This window comes from Gorilla gorilla, chromosome 3, assembly GCF_029281585.2.
Source record: "Gorilla gorilla gorilla isolate KB3781 chromosome 3, NHGRI_mGorGor1-v2.1_pri, whole genome shotgun sequence".
NCBI lineage: Eukaryota > Metazoa > Chordata > Mammalia > Primates > Hominidae > Gorilla > Gorilla gorilla.
The window spans coordinates 134,992,213-135,019,402 of record NC_073227.2 but is presented as its reverse complement, the minus strand read 5'-3'; the positions used below and the strand labels follow the sequence as shown (position 1 = coordinate 135,019,402).

At 38.4% G+C, this 27,190-nt stretch overlaps 1 protein-coding gene across 2 annotated transcripts in view; it reads right to left on the bottom strand.

Annotated features, from left to right (window-relative positions):
- The window catches only part of UGT8 (UDP glycosyltransferase 8), an 85,938-nt gene extending 63,792 nt beyond the window's left edge, over nt 1-22,146 (bottom strand). Inside the window, exon 1 of one of the 2 annotated variants that reach the window (XM_004040310.5) lies at nt 21,559-22,146. The gene's annotated coding sequence lies outside the window, so the exon portion shown is untranslated. Of the gene's footprint in view, nt 1-20,746; nt 21,289-21,558 lie in introns of those variants that run through there. The other variant, XM_055384109.2, reaches the window with a different exon arrangement.
- Between the last annotated feature and the right edge of the window lie 5,044 nt (nt 22,147-27,190).

Below are 27,190 nucleotides of genomic sequence, written 5' to 3'. Positions count from 1 at the left end.
CCAACGAGAACAAAGACACAACATACCAGAATCTCTGGGACACATTCAAAGCAGTGTGTAGAGAGAAATTTATAGCACTAAATGCCCACAAGAGAAAGCAGGAAAGATCTAAAATTGACACCCTAACATCACAATTAAAAGAACTAGAGAAGCAAGAGCAAACACATTCAAAAGCTAGCAGAAGGCAAGAAATAACTAAGATCAGAGCAGAACTGAAGGAAACAGAGACACAAAAAACCTTTCAAAAAATCAATGAATCCAGGAGCTGGTTTTTTGAAAAGATCAACAAAATTGATAGACCGCTAGCAAAACTAATAAAGAAGAAAAGAGAGAAGAATCAAATAGACGCAATAAAAAATGATAAAGGGGATATCACCACGGATCCCACAGAAATACAAACTACCATCAGAGAATACTATAAACACCTCTACGCAAATAAACTAGAAAATCTAGAAGAAATGGATAAATTCCTGGACACATACACCCTCCCAAAACTAAACCAGGAAGAAGTTGAATCTCTGAATAGACCAGTAACATGCTCTGAAACTGAGGCAATAATTAATAGCTTACCAACCAAAAAAAGTCCAGGACCAGATGGATTCAAAGCTGAATTCTACCAGAGGTAAAAGGAGGAGCTGGTACCATTCCTTCCGAAACTATTCCAATCAATAGAAAAAGAGGGAATCCTCCCTAACTCATTTTATGAGGCCAGCATCATCCTGATACCAAAGCCTGGCAGAGACACAACAAAAAAAGAGAATTTTAGACGAATATCCTTGATGAATATCGATGCAAAAATCCTCAATAAAATACTGGCAAACCAAATCCAGCAGCACATCAAAAAGCTTATCCACTATGATCAAGTGGGCTTCATCCCTGGGATGCAAGGCTGGTTCAACATACGCAAATCAATAAACGCAATCCAGCATATAAACAGAACTAACGACAAAAACCACATGATTATCTCAATAGATGCAGAAAAGGCCTTTGACAAAATCGACAAACCTTCATGATAAAAACTCTCAATAAATTAGGTATTGATGGGACATATCTCAAAATAATAAGAGCTATCTATGACAAACCCACAGCCAATATCATACTGAATGGGCAAAAACTGGAAACATTCCCTTTGAAAACTGGCACAAGACAGGGATGCCCTCTCTCACCGCTCCTATTCAACATAGTGTTGGAAGTTCTGGCCAGGGCAATTAGGCAGGAGAAGGAAATAAAGGGTATTCAATTAGGAAAAGAGGAAATTAAATAGTCCCTGTTTGCAGATGACATGATTGTATTTCTAGAAAACCCCATGTCTCAGCCCAAAATCTCCTTAAGCTGATAGGCAACTTCAGCAAAGTCTCAGGATACAATATCAATGTGCAAAAATCACAAGCATTCTTATACACCAGTAACAGACAAACAGAGAGCCAAATCATGAGTGGACTCCCATTCACAATTGCTTCAAAGAGAATAAAATACCTAGGAATCCAACTTACAAGGGATGTGAAGGACCTCTTCAAGGAGAACTACAAACCACTGCTCAATGAAATAAAAGAGGATACAAACAAATGGAAGAACATTCCATGCTCATGTGTAGGAAGAATCAATATCATGAAAATGGCCATACTGCCCAAGGTAATTTATAGATTCAATGCCATCCCCATCAAGCTACCAATGACTTTCTTCACAGAATTGGAAAAAACTACTTTGAAGTTCATATGGAACCAAAAAAGAGCCCACATTGCCAAGTCTATCCTAAGCCAAAAGAAAAAAGCTGGAGGCATCACGCTACCTGAATTCAAACTATACTACAAGGCTACAGTAACCAAAACAGCATGATACTGGTACCAAAACAGAGATATAGACCAATGGAACAGAACAGAGCCCTCAGAAATAATGCCGCATATCTACAACTATCTGATCTTTGACAAACCTGACAAAAACAAGCAATGGGGAAAGGATTCCCTATTTAATACATGGTGCTGGGAAAACTGGCTAGCCACATGTAGAAAGGTGAAACTTGATCCCTTCCTTACACCTTATACAAAAATTAATTCAAGATGGATTAAAGACTTACATGTTAGACCTAAAACCATAAAAACTCTAGAAGAAAACCTAGGCAATACCATTCAGGACATAGGCATGGGCAAGGACTTCATGTCTAATACACCAAAAGCAATGGCAACAAAAGACAAAATTGACAAATGGGATCTAATTAAACTAAAGAGCTTCTGCACAGCAAAAGAAACTACCATCAGAGTGAACAGGCAACCTACAGAATGGGAGAAAATTTTCACAATCTACTCATCTGACAAAGGGCTAATATCCAGAATCTACAATGAACTCAAACAAATTTACAAGAAAAAAACAAACAACCCCATCAAAAAGTGGACAAAGGATATGAACAGACACTTCTCAAAAGAAGACATTTATGCAGGCAAAAGACACATGAAAAAGTGCTCATCATCACTGGCCATCAGAGAAATGCAAATCAAAACCACAATGAAATACCATCTTGCACCAGTTAGAATGGCGATCATTAAAAAGTCAGGAAACAACAGGTGCTGGAGAGGATGTGGAGAAATAGGAACACTTTGACACTGTTGGTGGGACTGTAAACTAGTTCAACCATTGTGGAAGTCAGTGTGGCGATTCCTCAGGGATCTAGAACTAGAAATGCCATTTGACCCAGCCATCCCATTACTGGGTATACACCCAAAGGATTATAAAACATGCTGCTATAAAGACACATGCACATGTATGTTTATTGTGGCACTATTCACAATAGCAAAGACTTGGAACCAACCCAAATGTCCAACAATGATAGAATGGATTAAGAAAATGTGGCACATATACACCATGGAATACTATGCAGCCATAAAAAATGATGAGTTCACGTCCTTTGTAGGGACATGGATGAAGCTGGAAACTATCATTCTCAGCAAACTACCGCAAGGACAAAAAACCAAACATCGCATGTTCTCACTCATAGTTGGGAACTGAACAATGAGAACACATGGACACAGGAAGGGGAACATCACACACCGGGACCTGTTGTGGGGTGGGGGGAAGGGGGAGGGACAGCATTAGGAGATATGCCTAATGTTAAATGACGAGTTAATGGGTGCAGCACACCAACATGTCACATGTATACATAAGTAACAAACCTGCACATTGTGCACATGTACCCTAAAGCTTAAAGTATAATAAAAAAAAAGATGAATGCTTATTAAAAAAAATACCTTATGAGACTCCCGGTTATATTACTTTTTTTTTTTTGAAATATGTTAACTTCCTTTATTTCGTATTTTTATTTTTAACTCAAGTTCAGGGGTATAAGTGCAGGTTTGTTACATAGGTAAACTTGTGTCACGGGGGTTTGTTGTACAGATTATTTCATCACCCAGGTATTAAGCCTAGTACTCAATTATTTTTCCTGACCCTCTCCCTCCTCCCATCCTCCACCCTTGTTATTTAAAAAAAAAGTGGGGAGTCACCTTTTACTACCACTTGAAAGAATCATTCCTCTCATTTCTCCAATTCAAGAGCTGCTCATTGTTAGTAACTCTGAACTGGAAAGCATTCATGTGGATGAACCATCAAACCATATAAGAAAAAAATGACAAGCACATAAACTACATGAAATAAGTTGATTTTTGAGAGTCTATCATCCCAGAGGCTCAGCAATTCGTTATTTTAAACAAGAATTAATCAAAGTATCTTTGCATTAAAGGAAAAACAAAATAAGGGCTTATGGAAAATATAAAATCATGTCTGCATATGGTGAATCATATTTAGAAAAATAAAGGGGATGATTTAGTCTAAAGCAGATTATGTAATCTGAACAGCTGAGGTTTTCAGTACTTTTAAGCTTCCCTGGCATTTACTATTATGTGGACTGCAATAATGTGAGCAAATACACCAATCAATTGCCACCAGAGGTCAAACTTTGTACTATATAGAATATTGTAAGAGAAACTTCATCTCTCTTCAAAGCACCCCTTACGTGTAAGCCTTGGAAAATGCCATCCAGCAAAATAAAAAATAAATAAATATAAATTCAGCAAAATAAATATTGATTGAGTATCATTACTGGTGCTTTTAAATAAATATAAATTTTATTTTAAAAAATCTATTTTTCTGCCTTTCCCTAGTATGACTTAAGCTCCATAAAGGTAGGGATTTCAGTTAAACTTGGTAATTGCTTTATTCTCATTGCCTAACTAGGTAGTAAGCACTCAACATTTATTTACTGAGTAAATGACTGCAATTATTATTTTGAACCAGGACATATAGATGAATCACATGCATCTACACTACCAGCCCCACTTTTTTCTTTAATTTTAAATAAATGAACCTTCTAATTATATGAATTGTCTTACTTTTGAACAAAATTCTGAATCAAAAGCTTTTGCCTGAGGCACTGAAGTTATTTACACAACTCAACTACAGAGAAAATTTCTGGGCTAATGTGTACTACAGGTGGAAGAAGAAAGTAGCAAGTAAAAGTACTGATTTCATTACAGCTTTTCCTTGAATCTGGGGTCTTTCATTTTACACATTCACAGTAATGTTATAAATGACCAAGATAATTGCCATTACCTTCAGTAATAACAAGAATTATGAAAGGAAACTAGAACTTAGATGCCAGGCATAGGCACATGAGAGACAGCTGTGGCCTTTGTTCTTTCTTCCAGCAATGGTATTACCCACTACTTCAGTTTGGCATATAGCCAAAAAGACGAAAGACAATTTTTCTCTACCTCTCTAATAGCTTGTTTTAGTCACATAAATAAGTTCCACTTAATGAGAGTGAAACGGAAGCAGAATTGCTATGTGCAATTTCTAATGTATGCCCTTGGAGTTTCACTTTTCACCTTCCTGCCAGCTGGAATGAGACATGGTAATGATTAACATCCTAGACCATACAGACAGAATTATAAACCAGAAAAGGTGTAACAACAAAGACACTTGGGTCCTGAGATTGTGAAACCATAACACCAGCCCTGCCTGCTTATGCCCAAATTATTGTGTGTGAAGCAACTAAGCTACCTTTTCTAAGTCACTGAAGCCCTAGGGGGACTCAGGATCCTGGTTTGCCTAGAACTGGGGTGGGAGGGGGGAAGTTTCCTAGGATGTGGGATTTTCAGTGCTAAAACTAGGAAAGTCTTGGGCACACGGGGACAAGCTGGTCACCCTATTGCTTTGACTTAACATACAAGTATCAATAAACAGCAGCTGTTTTTAATTGCTACATGCCTTCCCCCTGCATTACCAGCTTTCTAAACATTATCTCATTTCATATTGAGATCACATGAAGGCAAGAAAGTGGCTCCCACTTTACAGATAATAAGACTGAGAGTATAAAAACTTGACAAAGATCTAGTATCTAGTAAATTAATGTACTCATATCCCACCATGTGAAGAGAGAAAAAAAGAAAGCTTAAAAAAAATTGTTAACTGTGGACAAACTGGGAAAAACTAAGCTTTATATCTACTTGGTTGTTAAATAGCCCTCGTTTTAAACATGTATCTTTCATCTGTAGGCAATTCTTGGTAATCTTAAGTTATTTATGGTGGCTATTAGCAAGTAAACTACTAAAAGCAAAGAATCCCCTAAAATCACTAGAATGGGAACATACTGATTTGAGGTAGGAGAAGAAATAATTCAGAAAATTGAGGCCACCTGTTGTTGGTTAAAACTTCCACCTGCCCAAAAAAAAAAAAAAAAAAAAAAAAGTCTGGCACCTTTAAGAGTACAATCTGAGTGAAAACCTTACACAGAGAGAACTCAGTTTGGCTGTCAGCAGTTAATAAATATAAGTAACTCTAGATTTTCAAAATCCTCCACATTACTAAATTAATGTTTTTCATTCCATCAGAAAAATTATATTTATTTGTATAGAAGCCCACAACTTAACTGCAGAAATAAAACTGAAAAATGCTGAATGCAAAGGAAGAAGGAATTTGGTTCCATTTCACAAACTTAATGAAATAAATTAATCCAAAGTCCCTGTCAGAAGTTTTTGGTCAAAATTTCTAAAACAATCACTTTTGCTTTTAAAATATTGCTTTGCCTGATAACAAACTCATTTAAAAGAGCATAAAGAAAAATATTGTATTACTATTCCATTCCTTAAACTAGTATGTCATCTTATGAAAAATAAGATTAATAGAAATCTCTACGAGTATTACAAGAGGCAGACCTTTCTTTACACACATGAAATATGAAAGGAAGAGACCATTAGGAATACCACTCAAAAAATTCAGTTTTGCACCTGGAACATTCATAAGTGCCAAGAGAAATACAAAAGAACCTCTTCTTGAAGGAGAGGTTATAAAGAAAGTTGTTGTTGCTGTTGTACCATTCCAAGCTAGTTGCACTTACCACTTCTTCAACACAAGTATCTGCAGTTATCTCTTTTCAGACATCCACAGTACAGGTGGTGAAGCTGTAATGAGAAACTCAACCCTATTCGCTTATCAGTGATAGCTGGCTTAGGCCCACCTGGGGAGTTTCTCTGAAAACATTAAGCAGGAAGGTAAGATAAAAACAAAAATATAGTGAGAAAATAAAAATAAGATAATACGAATATCAACAGACTGCACTCAGTACCTTGTACACAGTATGTATCCAATTAATGCCTGATGATGGTGATTAAATTTAACTATTTAAAACACAAAGATATAATCACCTAATGAAGTTGTTTTCAAATTCTGGCGTCCAAAAGAATCACCTCAAGTACTTACTAAAAATACAGGTTCCAAAGTCACCTCAGCAAATAAGCTGTTATGGAGTCTAGGGAGAAACCCAAGAATCTGCATATTTAGTAAGCAGCTGGGGATATTTATGCAATTCTCCCACCGAACTGACAGATAGGGATCTAGCACTCGTTACTTATGTGCATAAGAGAAATACAGGTAATACAATGAAGGTAATGTGGATCCAACTATCGAGACCTGAATTAAAGCTCAATTATCTTGGGAATTTAGAAAAATATAATGCACATAGCCCTAGATTCCCAGGAACTCAGAATAAACAATTCCAAACAACTTTCCGTTTAAATTTCTGTATACAAAGTACCAGCAGTCTCTCAGAAGCACATGACTATTTTTAGTACTTAATAAGTAGTAAACACATATAGTAGTTCCTTTCATTTTCATGTTGTTTAATAGTCAACTTCCCCATTATTACTTAATTAAATTCTAAACTAATTTGAAGTAGTATGTTAGAAAAGCATTATCAAGATCAATTTAGACAGATAATTAAAATAATTGTTAATGTATATATAAAATGTTGAGGTTTTTTGGACATGTATGGTACTTGGTAATCTAAGACTATCTTTTCAGTTAGCTCACAGTTCAAGTAGTTTAAATTACAAAGATATCATTTTAAGTGACATATAATGAAAAGAAAAATAAAATGATTGCAGCATGCATCTATGGATCCCCAAATCAGTACCCTTTGTAATTTAGGCCAAGTCATTTAATTTATGTCCCTAATTTTCTTCACCTGTCAGGTGGGGCTATGAAATTTGATAATTTAAAATATCCCTTACTATTCTAAAACTTACTGGGAAAAAAAGGGTTTAAGAATAGGTTTAATGAGATTGATATCTTTGGTTCATAAAAAGCAGTTAAGATCAAACCAATGAATTCTAAGAAACAATGAAAAGAAAAAGAATTTACCTTGATTTTAAATTTTAAGTTATAGAGGATCATTAATGTGAAGACACATTTCATAGGGACACTATTAAAATGTAAATTGTGGTTCAGTAGACGTAGGGTAGGGCCCCATCATACTTATTTATGAAACAAGCTCTCTAGTAATATGGGACTACTGGTGCTTGGAGTGCATTTTGAAGAAGCAAGGACTTACAGCAAAACTAGGAGGCTGAATAAAGAGTAATAAAAGGATCAATAACATGGTTAAGCAAATCAACAATACCAATAACCTACTGGAAAAGAAAATATTTTTAAATTAAACATAGATGAAAGGACAATTTGCTTAAAATAATAAAAGAACCTAATAGATCTAATGTGCAATTTTTTAATGGACCTATACGTGTTAGATGGGCCAATCTTTGCACATATGGCTATAGTCCAACTGCACATAATAATCACCTGGGAAGCTTTGGAAAAATAGAGATGCCTGAAAACCTGCCATCTACAACGTAGTTCAATCAAATCAGAATTTCTGGGGATGAGGCCTAGGACTAAGGGTTTTTGGCTTTTTTTAAACCCTCCTCCCCTTTATTCCCTGTAATTAAAAATTAAGAAAATCTAGGCTACACTTGTACAATGTCATAGCAAAGTATACCAAAATAAACAACTAATTCAACCCTGTTTTTTTTTAATAAACTGAGAAATGTGTGGGTTTATCTCAACTAAGAATATTTGTTGATGCCTCAATAACCAATTAGTAAGTAAAATAAGATACGAGTTTAGGTTATAAAACTAACCTGGAAAGCATTTTAAAATCTAAACTAAATTTTTCTTTTGTCCTTAAGATGATCAGAATTTTTTCATTATGCGAGAAAAGTGAATTGATGAGATATCTGGTATCATAGATAAGTGGGTCTCAAACTTCAGCAGGCATCACAATCACCTGGAGGTCTTGTTCAAACACACACTATGGGGCCTGCCCTCACGGTTTCTGATTTTACAGATCTGGGATGAGCCCAAGAATTTCCATTTCTAACAAGTCACCAGGTAACACTGATGCTTCTGTTCCAGAAACCAAATTTAGACAATAAGGATAAAAGATTGTAATTTTTAAAAAATGCAATTTTCCTTTTTAGTAAAGAAAACAGTGGTATTAAAACTTTCGTCTTGATCACATACCTCATTTTAAAAATATATATGTATACATATTTATACATATGTAAATATGTGTCTTCCAAGTATCTATGATTATACAGGTAAGAATCTATGTCTTCCAAGTATCTACAATATATGTCTTCCAAGTATCTATGATTATACAGGTAAGAATGTAAAGTTTTGTGTCTTCTAACATCTATGTGTGTGTGTATATATATATGGATATATACGGCTATCTTATTATATATAGATATCTAATATATAATATAGATATTACATATATCTAATATCTGTGTGTGTGTGTGTGTGTGTGTATATATATATATATATATGGATATATATGGCTATGTTATCCTACAGAATAAGATGTGGGTTTCTATTTCTGCAATTCCCCAAGACTAGCCTGGTACAGTTATCTCCACGCATCTGCAGCATGTGATAAACATTCAGCAAACAATATGGAAATTAATTGTTTTGATTCTGATCCCATCTTTACACAAGTGAGAAAAGTTTCACAAATCATACAACTGAGATTATCTAAGGCTTTACAGTCTAACATGTATACATTTTATTTTTAAAAAATACAAAAACAATGATTGACATTTTAAAATGTTGTTAGGACTCTTCATAATTCTCTTTTATTGGGATTTTAATTAGTAGAATATAGCAAGTGAATCTGGAGAATATCCAGATCAAATTTTCATCTTCTCCTGCAATGAAACATATTCACATGTAGGAGAAACAGCTTTTCAATACAACATTACTAGAGATTCTTAAGGCTACAGTAATGTTGTAGAATCACAAAAGATCATGGGATTATTTCCCCCACTAATTAAGATATTCTTTCTTTACTATCACTAGTTTAAATGTATTTTTAACATTTATATTAAGAGTCACAAAATAAATTTTCATGTAATGTCTCAAACATATTTTCAGGACAAAACTGGCCAAATATAAACAAGCAAATCAGAACAAGAAACAAAACTCTAGGTATTTTCCTATTCAATTCCTTGAAGGTCTTCACAGGTGAACAAATAACAAACTTCCCTATTTTATAAAATTCTACCATCATCACTAGGACAAGGTTGTATTAGGTAGGTTGAGTATTAGATTAAAAACAGCAGTTATCTTAATCCCCAGAAGTCGAAAAATTTTGATAGTTTCTGCAGAAAAACAGAATGAATTTCTTTGATGTTCCTTTACTAACAGGTAAGAATGTATAATTTTGTGTCTTCTAAGTATCTATGATTATAACCGATATTCACCACAATGAGGTAAGTCCAGAGAAAGTCTTTTGTATATCATTGCCACTGTCTTGTGAAAATAAGATAAATATATTTAAACATTGACACAATACATTTGTGCCAAAATGATATCAAAATTTTAAAAACCATATATTTTCATTAAATAAATGAGTCACAATTTAAAAACTAAAGATAGGTGATTTCAAACCCCTCATTTGTAGAGAAAGGGGCAAAGTCTCTATGGGGTGGTTGTCTTTGCATTACACAGCTAGTTCAGTTATTCGCTGGCAGAGTCGGAATCAGCATTCAGGTTTCCTAGGTCCTAATCCAGCATCTTCTATTTGTACCATATAAACACCCTCCAAAGTTGTCACTGCCATATGTCAGATAATAGTTTGACTTTTTACATGAATCAAAATAGCAGTCTTTGTAAAGCCTTGGTCATGACTTTATTAAACTTTTATACTGTAAAGTCTTAGATACTTAGACTATGAAAAAATTACAATACATTTTGGCTCGAAGACAGAAGATTTCTAGCATATATTAGGTTACTTATTAAATGAATGACTGAATTAATTCCAAATGTTACAAAATACTCACTGTACAGGCCACCAGGAAATCAACATGTCTGGTTCAAAATGTCTCCCCTTCAGTCTCCCTTTGGATGGAGTAGTAGGGGTAGAATAAGGACAGGACTGCATTTAAGTAGTATTAACATAAGCTACATCATTTTTGCTGGCAAAAATAATGGTCAGAAAGTATAAAACATTTAAAGCCCATATAGAGGCTGGACAAACAACCAAATCCTACTGATGGACAGATGCCTATCCCATCTCCACTCTATCCAATCCCTGCCCCACACAAATTTGTAAAGCCAATCACTAGGATCCCTCCTCTGAATTCCCTACAAGAGGCAGAAAAATTATCTCCAGAAAAGCGGAAGGGAGAGAAAAAAAGCAAGCAGAAAGCAGGACAGCCAGAGGACCTTGTTTCTGTATATTGCACATAGTTTAGAAGTTTGAAGAAAAAGTATATTCCAAAGCATATACTCAGATAAAGTCTAACTGATTAAAAGAATATAATGACCTCTCAAATGCCTTCAAGAATTATTTAACACTGGCAAATTAAACAAACAAGCATTACTTCTGATTAATAATCTTACCTAGCTTATCTCTCTTTTCTTTTTACTTTAGCTGAGGAATTTTCTTAAAATATATTCTTTTTTTAAGAGACAAGGTCTCACTATGTTGCCCAGGCTGGAGTGCAATGGCTATTCATAGGCACCATCTCCACAGCACACTACAGCCTGAGCCTCAACTTCTGACCTCAAGTAATCCTCCCATCTCAGCCACCAGAGTAGCTGGACCTCAGACCTGCACCACTTCACCTGGCTTAAAATATATTCCTATTCCTATTGCTCTGCTCGGAGGGAGATGGAAAGGGAGATATTCTGACCAGAAGAATTCAGCAATTATCAAAGGAGGAAATAGGCACAAAGAATGGAAAAAAGAATTATTCCTGGGCTGGTGCTTTGATTTAATTGCTATAAAAGGTCTATGGGGAAGTGGGGAGTTGGACAATTAGAATGCTTCCTAAGTTATCTTCCTCATGCATATAATCATTATTTTCTCCAACTATGGTTTCATGACATTAGGCATACTTACATTGAAATGTAAATACAAAATAAAAACTAAATACAGTTAATTATCACCATGATTATTTTCTTTTATTAGCATTACCTAGAATTAGTTGTGAATGCACATCCATCTATAGAAGCCCCAGGTAAATTTAAAAAAGAAAACCCACTAAACCATTATAATTTTATAGTAGAGTTCCATGTAACTATTATATAATCTTTCTATATATCAAGCTTTTTTTCCATTGTGACTAAATAATGTAGCAATCCCTATAAGATATGTTGTTCCTATATAGAACACCTTGTTTAAAAAAAAATAGGGGAATGTTTCAAGTTTGAATGATGCAGTTCTGGAAAAAACAACAGGAAAAAATCAAAATACGTATAGAAAATTAGGAAACTTACCCTTATTGCCTCATGACAAACTAAAGATACCATTCAATCATGTTTGAATATCTTCTCTCTGATCAATAGTGTTTGTCCAAGGTGTATGAGGAGACAAGAGACTCCACCCTCTAAGAGTTCATACTCTCCTTAGAGGGAGAATGAAACCTAATTGCTAACATCAATATATGTACAAACCAAAGTCACAGAAAACTGACAGAGACTGGGAAGCCACAGTCTGAGGTGGGACTTGAGTGTCAAAACCTTGGGTGAGAATTTGGAAGTGCAGAAGAAAAAAAAGGCAGGACATCTCAAGCGGGGGGATATCCTGAAATGAATGCCCCAGTGGGTAAACAGAATAGAATCCTATTCAGCAATATGAGAAAATAAATAAGTCTGATCAGAAAGCAGCTAGACAACAGACAGCCTCAAAAGCCATGCTAAAAATTTTGGATCCCCATGTGAAAATAAACGCATAGTCAAATCACACTCAAAGAAGGCAAGTGGGTCAGTAAGGACAAGTGACTGATGGTTATGGGCAGTAGGAGGTGATGGAAGGCCCAGGTAATGGTGAAAATGAGTCATTTAGTACCACTGGTGAAGAAGTGATGTGGGACTACCCCAAGACATCAAGAGGTGAATGGAAAGACTCAGGCAAGGGAAGAAGGTCTTCATGAAGGACACAGTGATCAAATTAGGAATAGATTAGATATAAAGGGTAAAAAAGTGAATTCCACAACACCAAAATCTGTCTTCGAAGACTGAGGCAAATGGGGATGTCAGATCTGAGTTAGGAAGTTAAGCTGGGAACTCTAAGCTCTTGAGAGTATAGAAGAAATCACAATTAGAAATAACAGATTTTTTAATCATCTATATATAAATAAAAATCCAGTCTATGGGCATGAATAACTACACCAAAGAAGTGAGAATAGAGAAGAGGAGAGGTGCTGGGACAAAAGATGTTAATAAAAATGCCAGGAAGGAAGAAGGGGCACAACCAAAGATCAGATGGGGAGTTACCATTACAGATGAGAAAGGAGAAGGAACTCTCAAGGAGCAGGGAAGAAGCATGGAGCAAAGGAGGAGATTACTGAGGACTACAGAAAGACTACTTAAAGGTAATTTCAGTGGGATCAAGGTTCAGCATTCCCAGAACATGAGGCAGGTGGTGAGCTATAGTTCAAAAACTTGTTCTAGGCAAGAAGCTTTAGTTTTAACATCAAATTCCCCAGACTGGATTGTCATTGTGACTTCAAAAGGTTACTTGGGACTCTACCAAGTTATGAGCTGTAAAATGCTACTACCTATAGGGGTATGCTTCAGGGGCAGAATGAGAACTAAACAGTAGAAATATATGTGTAATAGATTTGCAAACTACAATAAAGCTGTATGACTCTAACATTTTACTAGGGGAAACCAAGTACTATCTCTAACATAAGATTAGTATCAGAGATGGTTAACTATAACATTTTTCCACCAATATTCCTAGTAAACTTCAGCCCTGCCCTGGCAAGACGCTCCCTATTTTGGACATTGAGGATCACAGGCATGTGGGGGTTTTTTGTTTGTTTTAATTAAATTCATTCTCAGATCAATACCATGGTTTCCTGCTATAACACACCCAGTTTACATAAAGCCCAGATATGACACTGAAACACTATTCTTTCCTTCTTGAGCTTTTTTTTGCCTTCATTGTTTTTCCCTTCCTTCTCCCCATCTTGTCCTTATCCCCTCCTTCTACACTACTTCCCCTTCCAGTTTCTTTTACTTTATCTCCATTAAGATACATTCTCACAAATGTCTACAAAGTATTTTCAAAACCAACAGTCAGTGATTAGCATGAATATTACTTAAAACAGTTTTACTCTTGGCCTTTATCCATACATTTCACCGTTCTTCCCTCCTTTTGAATAGACAGGCAAACCTGTTTGACTAGTTTTCCCCTAAGAGCTGCTCCCCAGATTGGCTTGGTGAGAACAACTCAATAGGGACAGCAGCACAAATGCAAAATCTATGTAAAACACAAGGGCCTTCTTCATAAAAAGAACCCAGAGGGAGGGCCTGCTGTGGAGCCCCTAGACTAACTGCCTAGTCTTAGGCCTAAGACTAACTGCCTAGTCTTAGAACAGCTCTCTCAAAGCAGGAAGACACCACCACTGAATCACTCATTCCGTTGCTAGTAAAAAATTTTTATTTAAGTAAAATTGAATTCTTCCTGTTGATGCCTCTCCTCTGAATAATGAATATTATGAGGATGAGGGAGAATCAGATTAAGACTTAAGTGTAGAAGTTTAAAAAATTCCAACAGATGAGACTATATTCAAGATGTGTTACAGAAGTGTGTCCAAGTTTGTTGTTGTTGTGTATCTGCTTAATTAAACCCATTAAAAATTCCGAATTTGCAAAACAGGTATTAATAAAATCAGAATAGGATTTTTTCAATGGTAAATTGTATGTTGATATTGCTTTAAATTTCAAAGTCCCTGAGTATATTTAATATATAATGTGCTTTAATGTCACTAACCACAATTTTTTTCTGTAAACTATTTCTAACATACAGAAAAATATAAAGATTAACATAACAAACATCTGTATGCCCATCACTTAATATTTAAGAAGTGTTAAATGTTTGCCCTATTTTCTTAAATTCTATAAATATGACTCAATTTATAAAAGCTGAGTTTATATACAGCTTTTCAAGAACCTATTACAGAACATATAGCATATTTGCACACTTGATTCTACTTTGTAAATTCATGTGCACATTATTTAAACTTAATGTTTCACTTGGAAGAAAATTAGCTCCACAGTTTTTACTTAATAAAGCAAGTTATAGCTTAATGTAATAACTAAAAAGTCATGATTTGGTGTCTTGAAATATTTTGAGTATTAAATTTCTTCAAAACAATTAAAAAGTACAAAATGATTTCACAAATATTTTGTTATATAATATTCCCAAATCAAGCACATATTTACCAAATCAGATACGAATGTAAATTTCTTTAATGAACTGGACTCCTTGCAGATGCATTTCTGTTATTTATATCAAGTCAATGGAAATAAATTATATCTTCAAAATAAAATCAATATAGTGATTATTCCAAATTAACAATTCAGATAAATAGTACAATGCTACAAGGAAACAGTATCTCTGAAATGTTCCTACTATACATCTTTCCATCTAATCTAAATGTTTTAATATTTACATAAATTTCCATCCAGAGAATACGAACTGACCTACACTGTCCTAAATGCCCTGCCATTCATAAACCAAAGGTACCATTTTTATTTTGGCTATGCACTCCTAAACACTTACCTAAGTGTGGCATTCTGTATAAGTCAATTTCAACTTGGCATCTGTTATCTCTGTAAGGGAGTGCTGAGCATGACAATATATAGTCTAAAACTGAGTTGGTGAATATACAACATGGAGCTAGAAGAAATCCTAAACTGAAAATCACCTGCTTAGATTACTATGCTTTACAAATAACAGGACCATAAATCATGAAGGACTAAGCACAGTGGGAAAAAAAAAGCACTGAAACACAACTGCAAAATAGAGAGGTGCTGAAAACGAAAAGTATGGCTAGCGATTTTCAGGTAAAGAATATGATTAAATATTAAAACTACAGATATAAAATTCATTTCATCTTAAAAATATGGAATATCTAATTTTGCTTTATTCAACAAACATGTATTGGGACAACAAATATTTATTATATGCCTTATAACCAATTAGTAAACAATATGTACTATGTGCAATTGTTGGTTGATTTCCAAACCACTGCATAGATGTAAACATTTTCTCAAATTATGCAGTAATTACAGAGTAAAAAACTTATATACATATTAAAATAGAAATCTAATTTAAAATGTTTATTAATCTCTAATATAAAGCATCACTTCATCCAAACAGAAAATCCTAGGAAAAAAGTAAGTATATTTAAATATTACCATAGTAGTCTTAATTGGGAAAAAAAAAAAAAAGCAAAAGCAAACAAACCTCTACAGATCAGTCCTTCCCCTATTACACAGGCTAATAATTATTTTTCACATGTTGATTTTTAAGACCCTATGAGGTATAGAGGTGCCTTTGGAATCATCAAATATTAAATTACATTTTGTTAAATTTTGAAATCATCTGTATTGTTTTCTGAGTTTGTTTTCAGCTAATACTAAAATGTATAATCAATGTCCTTATAGATTATCTAAGGAACTAGAACACACTTAAAATACTAAGAGTACTTTAAACAAGACATTAGAAGCCTGGTTTAATTACCAGGTGCTTTTTAAACACAATGCATATGCCACCAGACCCTCCTGACTGGTGGAAGCATGGATTGTCCTGAGAAACCCAACATCTCTGCAACGCTCTTGAGGCAACTTCCACTCTCTCTTCAAGAACTTATGTTCAGTTGGCTCCCTCTGCTCCCTTCAAAACTTTCAATGGCTGCTATTCTACTGGCTTCTAACCAAAAAAGTTAAAAAGTATGATCAAATTTTCATCTTAAAAATATATTTTCAATCACTCTCTGTGAATTCTGAGAGCGAGTACTTGTGAAAGCAAAAATGACTACGGACCTTCTAATCACAAATCCAAGTCCTGGTTTCCATAAAACAGGTAGCATTTGTTAAACACAAAGGAGTAACCTCCCAGGCATTGTGCTTGATAGATTTTATCTCATCTGATCCTCACAGTAGCCCTATAAAGTAGGTGCTTCTCCCCTCATTTGCTAAATGAGGAAATGAAACTAAATTGTGAGCTCAAGGTCACAGAGCTATTCGGGGCTCGAGAGCGGGTGGGAACCGAGACTGTCTAATACCCCCTCATTTCAGTACCTGACCTTCTCACTTTCTGAAATTTTCTCAGTTTTCAGCTGCTTTTAAAAGTTACACCCTCCTAACTCTCCTCTTGCCTCTCTTGTTCTGTACCTTCTCGTTTTTCTTTATTGCTTCCTATTTCTCTACCCAACTCTTAAATTTTAGGATCTCCCCAGGCCTCTGTTTCCCTATTAACTTTTGGTACTTGCCCTGGAAAACCTATCAACTTTCACGGTTTATAATTACCTATACACTGAAAACTCCTAAATGTTTCTGTGTGTCTATCCATTTATCCACCTACCATTTATCTACCTGCCTATCTAGCCCAGGACCTCTGTGCTCAGAACTCACATACAATGATTCACTGGACACACATCTCCAGTTCGATTTTCTATAAGCACTTCAAGTTCTACATGTCTAAAATTGAACTCTATCACTCTTGCTCTCAAATCTGGATCTCCTTTTAAGTTCCTATCCCATCCTCCTATACCACCCACTCCCAATCCTCCAACCAAATTGGTCACCTAATCTTAGAGGTTCTACCACCTGAATATCCTTGTAACCAAACCCCTTTTTTTCATCCCACTGCCAACACTTTGGTACAAGGACCTCAACCTCTCTTACCAAAGCCACCCCAATATCTTCTAAACTACCATCCAAATCTCACATTCCTCAGATCCATCCTTCTAGATTGCTTGCTGTAAGAGCTGTTTTCTCATCACATAGCTCCTCTGTTAAAACAACCTTAAACTGAAAATAGTCCACACTCCTGAGGATGGCAAACAGCCCTCCATGATCTTGCTCCTGCCTCCAGTGATTCATCTTTTATGTCACCCTCTAAGAAACCCTCGAATCTCCTGTCCCCACACAGAATTGACCACTTCCAAATTTCTGCTCAGGGTACTGTGTGTGTATCTCTATCACGGCACTTACAGAACAGCCAGCACTATACTGTAGATATTGAAAATAGCCTGTTTCCTCCTTGTCTCCCCCTTTCAAACCTAGAGCCCTCCCAGGGCCTTAATTGTATGCACATCCCCAGAGCACAGTGCTTGGCACACAGTATGCTTTTAACAAATATTTGTTGAATAAAAGAATGAATGTTTGTGAAATGCTTCAGATTAAGGAGATATGATTACCACTGTTTTCAAGACCAAATTAAACCATTTTAATCATATGTATTTGATTATGTACCTCCTCCATAAGTAGATTTGCAAAATAATATTTAAATAATTAATGTAGCCTCAAGTATGGTTAGCAGGATTCTCAAATCATACTTCTTATTCTGGACTTCCGGGGTAGAAAAATATTAACTACACTACATTATAGTTAGTAAGTTTCAATGGCAGAAAGTAATACGTAAAATATTCTAGTATACATATTCCTAAACAAAGACGATCTGGGCCTATCATAAGAAAGCAAACTTTTTTTTAAAGGCTGCTTCAGTTTCTCAGAAACACCAAGATATTCCAGAAGACTGAATTGTCTGAAATTAAGACACCCTCCTAAAGATCTCATACACAAATTTTTTCTATAAAAGGTACATTAAAACCTTTTATATAGAGTTCACCCTTCTGGAAACCTAAACATTTCAGTTCACAGTCCAAACCACAAATAAAGCATGTAAACTGAAAGTGTCTGTCACAAAGGCTACAGGATTTACACTCAGGCAATAGCCCACATTATTTGATGGAAAAAAAGACAACAGATAATATAGCAGCAGGGCCCACTCACAGTCTGACAGCAGCAGAAAGTGATAGTCGATAACAGAAAGAGGACCCAGAAAAAAAAAAAAAAAAAAACCATAAAAAGAAGAATGGTACTTCTGTCTCCATTCTAGTATTTCAACCCAGCAGGCTGAGACCATTTATTGTAAACAAAAACAGCTCTATACACCTAGCGAATAGCACTATTCAATTCTTTATGAATTCATAAAGACAACCCAACAAGAAAGAATAACTTATATCCAATATTCTCCAAGGGAACAAGGAAGACAGTAAGATTTAGAAATTGCTTGTGGGTTATAATGGCTCTTTTTTTTTAAGTTTCAGTAATAAACGGTATGAAGAGTCAGCTACCTAGAAAATGTGCTTATGTAGATAAGTACCAATGCAGATGAGGTCAAATAAATGAGATACTATATCTTGCATAAAAAATCAAAAGTTCTCACTCTCCAAGGATATCTTAGAAATTCCCAGGTGTATGTTGGAAAATCCTAGTATGAATTAAAAAGCAACAAATTGATATTATTTGATAAACAGGTGCATGATTTTAAAAAGGATTTGAGGATTGAAGATGGGATTTTTAACAATATTTAAATGGTAATGAAGCTGATAGTTGTTCATAAGGTGCAATAAAATGTTTTAATTTAAATTATTGGGAAATGTAAACTCAAAATCTTTAAACGAAAAGTAGTTTTTATCCAAAAAAATTGTCATAAGCATCTTTATTTACTGCATTGGTTTATTTATTCTAAGATGTGTACCAAGCTTAAATACAACAAGCATAGTCCTCTGGAAATCTTAGATTTAAAAAGAGTTTGAATCTGTATAGTAGTATTACCTGGAAAAAGTCAGAAGTATAGTTTCTGTTCAGTTATGCCCAACCTCCTAATAGAGTATCAAGCCTTTACTAAATATCGGGGCACTATGCTTTATTGTAGTTTTTAAAGACTTGTATAATACTAAGTCACACAACACTAGATGTCAACTTAACCTTGTAGGTGGCAGGCAAATCATACAATACTAGAGTGTTTTTCTCTGGCATTATCTAGAAGAGTTGCTGAACACAGACACATTCCTAAAGCAAAACCTCAAACCACCAAGAGACAGTTTCCATACGAGAAAACTAAGCTGGCTAAGATTTAATTCAAGTAACACAAAGTTCTGGTCTCCTTTACCATATAATATTAAGATGCATGACTCTAATTTTAAAATCTCCTGGGGACAAAGTATGGTTACTCTTAACACTATTAAAATATTGGTTAAAGATAACCATTGGGTACTGGGCTTAATAACTGAGTGATGAAATAATATGTAAAACAAACCCCTGTGACATGTGTTTACCTATGTAACAACCCTTCACATGTACCCCAAAACCTAAAATAAAAGTTTTTAAAAAAGAAAAGAAAAAAGGGCACTTTCTATCCTTCCTTCAAATGGTGGTGATTTTTTTCTGGGGATATGTCAGAAGCACGCCAATTTTGAGTGAATATAGACGTTTTTGAACATGAAATTATCAGAAATGATAACAATTTGGCATCTAGCCAAACTCCCTAACATTCACGTCATTGATACTGAAAAACTGGTAGTACAAGGTGACAGCCTGAGGGGACTGAAGATTTTTGGAGTATTTGGAGTAGTGTGGTTTTTTTCTAATTTTTACCAATAGGATCCCCAGAAATAAAAGACTCTATCGTCACTGCTAACACTGGCTCATAATAAAGGTGATTCTCCAGAGCACGCCTGGTTTGATACCGCCACCCACTCCTTCCCTTGGCGACATTTTCCTGCTGAGAACGCCTAGTTAGCGCAATCCAGCCATTCGCGTTAGTTCTCAGAACTCTCTCAGAAGTTCTCTACCTTCTCTCCTCTCCCCGCCTAGATGCTGAAAGGTGATGGGAACTCGCGGTACAGGTACAGAGGCTATTCCTTTCCTAAGGAAGTGCTGCACAATGGCAGGTTTACCGTACTCAATTTTATAAACCCTCAATTAAACCAGAGAGCCTGTATATAGAGATTGGGTACCCCGCCCACCTCCTCAGATTGTCCTTTTGCCCCGACGCACTGCATCTAGTTGCACTCTCCGATGCGGTTTGCCTCCTTCAAATCCAAAACACACATACCAGGCTCCCTCGCCGCTCCTCCAGTCCATGGAAGGCGCCCTTCTTTCTGCCAGCAGCGCGTCCTTCTCTCCCCGCCCGCAGGCGCTCACCTCTTCTCTAATCCCGGGGGCCCGCACAGGCTTCTCTAATGCAAGGGCACCCCGTACCATTCCCAAATCGGCGCGGGGACCCGTGAAACCCTGCCACCACTGTACACTGTCCATTGTCGAGAGTCGCGCGGGCACGCGGAAACGGCGGGCCCCGAAAAGTCTCAGCGAGCTTGTACAGCCCCAAGACATTCCCCACCCCCAACACATCCCGCTCTTGTTCCTCCTTAGGGGGAAGACGGAGTAAAGGGGAGTTGAAGAGGTCCCGAAGCTCCTCCTGGTCCCCCACCTCCATCCCTGCCCTGGCAGCTGGCTCTGGCCTCTGGGCTCCGCGGTGCCCATCCCTTCAGGGGTCAAGTACAAGGTCCTCGGCCGAATCGCCTCCCCGTTATACCCTCCCTCTGCCTTGAGCGCACAAACGCGAGAGAACCCTCGAACGGATGCCATATGGGAGAAACAGGATCGCGGGCGCTATGAGGGGCCAGCCTAAAAAGATCTCCTTCACACCCCCTCAACCCCTAGCCTTTCTCCCTACCCCGCCAACCCCCACTAACCACTTCTAACTTCCTCAGCCCAACCCTGTCTGTGCATTCTAATTCCCACCCCCCCGCCCCTGGACAGCAGCCATTCGCCCAGCACTCACCTCAGGGAGCAAACAACGCCCCTCTCCTCCACCCAGACCGCCCCCCCTTCCGCCCTCTGGAACGGCGTGGTCCCTCCGCTCACCTCGTCTCTTGGCTGCCCCGCGCGAGTTTGAGTGTGTGTCTGCCGCGTAATTGTATCCGGGACAGAAGGGACCTGTGTTTGTGCGCTGAATCAGGTGTCGCCGCCTTCGGTGGTTCGGGGGCGTAAGGGAGGCTTCGGAGTTAGCGTGTTGGCTAAGGAGGGCTCTCTGGGTTCACAGTTGATAGCAATGCTTTAACCGTGTCCTCCCTCGGGTCCGCAGCGCGCCTGCTCGTCCGCAGCTCCCAGCGGGCGGCCAGGCCCCCCGCCCCCCAGCCGCGCCCCGCCCTGCGCGCGGCGAGCAGAGCTGGAGCGCGCCGCTGCCCTTCCGCACTTGGCTCAGCGGGGCACGACACGGGCAGCCACGCGCTCAGCCTAGCATCACTCGCCTCTGACTGCGAGCGCCTCCAGCTCCCCCGGCTAGGGCATGGATGCAGACGCGCCTTCGTACCACGCGCTCGCAGGCTGGGCAAGGGGCAGCGCGCTGGGATCCCGCCAGTCGTCCGCTGAGCGCGGTTGGCTTGCAGGCTGGGACTTTTCGCGAGCCCTCTGGGCGCTCGAGTTGCGAACTCTGACACCGGCACGTGGCCCCGCCCACTCTTCCCTCTTTGCGAGGCGTGTCCCGGCCCTTTCTGCCACCACCCACGTAGTCCCTGTGCCCGCCTTTTATCATCAAGGCGGCTCAGTGAGCTCTGCGTGTTGATATCGCGTCTTTTCTCATCTTCCTACCTTTCCTGCCTCACTTCTGCTGAATCCATTCAAAAGTTATACTTGGGCAAGTGGGTGGAGGAGTTAGGAAAATTAAAAGAGGGATGCTTAGGTGAGCAGGTACCTGCACTGCCGCCAACCCAGGCTTCAATTCTGGCTCTCTTGTAGCGGAAAGCCTTAAAAAACGCGAGTTTGGGGATCCTGAAAAAAAAGTAAATAGGGTTGCTGGGCTGAATAACATCCCTCCTCTCAGGCTCCTGCTGAAAGGGCCATTCATGCTTTGCCTGGTTGAGCCTGTGGCGACTTTATTCTGACGAATCTGCCTTTGCCAGCAGCATAACCTTGCCAAGTTGGCGTCCTGACCAGCAAGCAACTGTGCCCAAGGAAGCCTCTCTGTGGCGCCTCAGACCTGAGAGGCCGAGTGTCTTTGAGAGCCTGAGGTAGATTGTGAGTTTCATGAAAACCGAGAAAGTCTAAGTGTGCGTGTGCGTAAGATATTTTATATATATATATCTCATATATATATGAGATATATCTATATAACGTGAACTGAATTGTTTATTGTTTATGTTTCGTGTCGAGCATAAATTCCAGAAGCTAAGATGCTGCCATAGCACACAAACGTTATGCGTTTAAACGTTGGAAATCAAAAATGCCATGTCAGGTCATTCTGTCCTTGTTCCAAAGTGAGATTCAGAAATAGGTTGGGATTTTCTGCCCTTAGATAAGAAAACGGAAATTATATTTTACTGTATGTGTTATCAGTTAATGATAAATTAAAAAACTAATATACACTGCTGTTATTATAAAATCCATATGCTCAAGAATGTTCATGGATGGAGAGATCTTCAAATACCATTTCAAAAAAGAAAATGCACTTTTCTTCTTTGCAGATTAGGAATTTGAACATATTCCCTGTGCAAAATGCAGGGAATATTTTCACAGCCTTTGTACCTGATTACCATACTCTCTATTTATTTCTTATTTAAATTGCACTAGAAAACCTAAAGTAAATGAAATGTAACATAATAAGGAAAAGAGAATTTAGACATTTACTTTAAAAGCTTTATTTCTCAAAGGTCAAGCTTCAGTTTCAAGCTACTGTTTGATGATGCATATGTAAATTCTTGGTAAAAACTTGATCATTAGCAATTAAAACAACTTTTTTCTTTTATTATATAAAAATGTTTAAAATTGTTTCACCACATCCTTATCCTTAAAATGGTGTAAACTGACCATTGTGTAAGGTTTTTGTCAGATTTTTGGATAGAAAAGGAGTATATATTATGTGTAGATATGTCCATGTTTATTGTTTCTCTATCTATTTTTGTCCACATTAAATACTGATTATTGAATTTCTCACAGCTCTACACAGTAAGGGTGTTCCATAATGTAAAACAAGTTTATTCAATCATCATATGAATAGTTGAAATACACTTTTGGAGTTTGAAATGATAAAAGCAAGAAATCAGTGAGGTTCACTTCACCGCCCCACCCCACTTTTCCTTTTTTTAATGCTCCCACCTTTAATTGTTAACATTATTGGCTAAGTGGTTGAATAAATGAATAATGAAAACATTTGCTACTTCTCTTTAAGGAAGGATGCATATTTTCCGTATTTAATGTATCCTTCAAGCTCCCATTCAGATTAAACAAGATTCTCCCTATCATCTTTAGTTTATAGAATGTTGAATGCGACAGCATAGCCTGCAGTGAGAAAGTTTCAGCCAATGTGGAGTATGGTATTAAAATACCCTCATTATTTCTGTGGACTATATATATCAGTATTCTCAATTGTTATTTTTTTCAGAAATACTTGTTATAATTATTCACCCCATATAACTTTATTGGAAAATATAAACAACCATATGTGAGATATTATATAAGTTTTGTAATCATTCACCATTAACTCTGGGATCAGACTCCCTAGGATTGGAAGAAGAAATTAATGAAATCAAGTGTAACTTAATTGTAGTAGTAATAGAAATTTTAAAATCCTCTTAAAGTTTCTGCAAAGTGTGATCCCTGCCCCCTTACACTCAAGTTAAAGGAGAATGTTAACAGCCTGTCCTGTCTCTGTGGACAGTGGACCTTATCTATACTCCCCAACTCCAAATTCCTCAAGTTTATTACAGGCCAGCAAGCTCCTGCACAGCTGCAGAGTCACAAGACCAATAAGTTTAGGTTGCAAGACATGTTTTTCTCAAGATGTAAGAAATGTTGTAGTGCTTGATTAACTGCCTTTGTTTCTCGCTTCTGTAACTTGCTTCCCACCTCATGTGGTTCCTGCCTTAAGATGTTTAAAAGTAGGAAAAGCCCTTAGTTTGGGGCTCATACTTTCTGGACATATGTCCAGCTGGGCCGGTGATCACCTTAATAGACTCTCCTGAACCTTTTTCAGTCTCTCCAGTCTTTGATTGTCTTGTAACATTTCTGGGGGCTCATCCGGGATTGGAGAGGGAACACTTTCTGTCTCCTTTGCCTGTGGGCTACAGCCCCAGCACATGGGAGATCTGGGGTCCTTGGCACCACCAGGAGAGTTTCAGCCCAGAAGGAGAACTGCCCTCCCGCGTTCTGGGGCCTTCCCCCGACAGCACAAATGGAACCAGTGGAAGGGGTTGCAGGACAGTCACGGGAGCAGCGCGCAGCCATCTGAACCACGGTAAAGTTTGGGCCCTAAGGCAAGACCCGTCCCATAAGGACGGAAGGGGAGCCTGATCACCTCCCAGGGCATGATGACTGATCTGACCCGAGGGGGTTGGGACAATGGGAGAGGCCCATTGATTCAGACAAAACTCACGCCCTAACCGACACCAGATGCAGGTGGGGCTCGCAAGTCGCTCAGAAAGGAAAACAGTTTCAGGGACGGGGGAGGTGTGTGAAAGAGACAGTCTCAGGAGAGACCAATGCGGGGCATGACATGGGGAGGCACAGATCTCTTAGCATGCACTGTGTGCTCCGAGGCGAGTGTGGGAAAAACCAGACCTAGAACACTGCATACAGCCCATAGGACCAGCTGTATGGCTGCAGCTAGCTGTAACAGGAATTAAGGTACTCCCCTGGCTAAGCAGCATCCACCGTGGCTGCAGCTAGCTGTAACAGGAATGAAGGCACTCTCCTGGCTAAGCAGCATCCGAACCTCCCATAATAGGACCTGGTCTGGTGGATCCAAGAGTGAAAGTGACAGTGAAAGCATGCCGTGAGGGAAGAAATGGGAGGAAAAGCATCAAAGCCTACTCCACTGGAGTGCATGCTGAAAAACTTTTAAAAAAGGTTTAAATGGTGATTAAATGGTTAAGCTAACTCCACAGAAACTGAGAACCTTTTGTGAGATAAACCGGCTGTCTTTTAATGTAGGGTGGCTGGCCGAGGGGACCATACACAAGGAGATAATTGGCCAAGTGTTTCAGGTGGTCACTGGGCTTGGAGAATAGCCCAGGCACCCAGATCAGTTCCCGTATACAGACTCCCAGCTAAGTGTAATTCAGACCCTCCCTAAGTGGCTGCAGACCTGCTTTGAGACCTACTGTAAGACTCTAATGGCCTGGACAAAACCAGGAACAATAGAAAGAGACTGCAAGTCATCAGAAAAAGAAAAAGAGTCACAGGAAAAGCAGAAAAAACCTGTCCTACAGGCCCCATCTGAAGAGTTAGAACTCTACCCCCTATGCACCAATTTATCCATCCTTGGCAAGGCTTAGACAGGAGGCTGCCCCGGCTGCCTCTGGAGGCTCAGACTCAGAAGACAGCATCCCTCAGGCAACACCACACAGACAGAAGTCAGAGCCCTTACCTGAAAACCCAAGGGAGGAATTCCAGGGGGATGAGGTTGGCTATCTTAGGTCAGGTCATGCCCAAGCAATGCAGATGCCCCTCCGATAAACATGGGGACAAATTTATTTGAATGCACAGAATGAAGTCCAAGGGGGAGAATGGCTCTTCATTTATCAGCCCTTCTCTACTACTGATCTCTGAAATTGGAGACAACATACTCCCTCCTATACAGAAAAGCCTCAGGCTCTTATAGATTTAATGCAGCCCATTTTCCTAATGTACAATCCTACCTGGGTTGATTGCAAACAACTTCTTCTGTCATTATTTGATATGGAAGAGCACCAAAGAGTTATATAAGCTGCTCTCCAGTGGCTGGAGAACAATGCGCCTGCAGGCACAGGAGATATCAGGCAGTATGCACAACAAGCACTTCTGATGGAGGCTGTCCCAGGCTGGGACCCTAATCAGGCTCAAGGGCTACAAAGTGCAGTGGTATTGAGAGGCACTCCTAAATGGAATAAAGGCTGGAGGGAAAAAGGCCACCAATATCAGAAAGGTCTCAGAGGTCCACCAGAAGCCAGATGAAAGTCCCGGTGAATTTTACGAGAGGCTCTGCGAGGCTTACCGGCTTCATATGCCATTTGACCCTGAGGCTGCTGAAAAACAGTACATGGTAAATATGGCATTTGTAAGGCAGGCCCAGGGAAATATCAGGCATAAATTGCAGAAGTTAGAAGCTCCACAGGCGTGAGTGCTACTCAGCTTACTAAAGTGGCTACGAAGGTGTACATTAACGGAGATCAGGAGGCAAAGAAGGAAGCTAATTGGAAGCTTAAGGAAAGGCAGATTTACTAGCAGCAGCCCTCACGGGAAGGGAAGCTGACTTTGCAAGGAGGCGTGGGTGCAGTCGTGAAAGAGGCCAGTCTGGACAGGGATTTAAGAGCTGGCCAAGGCTAGAAAAAGATTAATGTGAATGGTGCAAAAGGAAAGGACACTGAAAGGATGAATGTCAAGAATAAGGAAAATGGTCAGGACCATGGTATAAGAAAGCCACTGGCCAAGGGCTACTGCACCCGGGAAAAACCCAAAACCTTCTGCACCTGCTGTGGAAGGCAGGATATAAAGTGTCAGGCAAAAAAGGCTCAAATCTGCT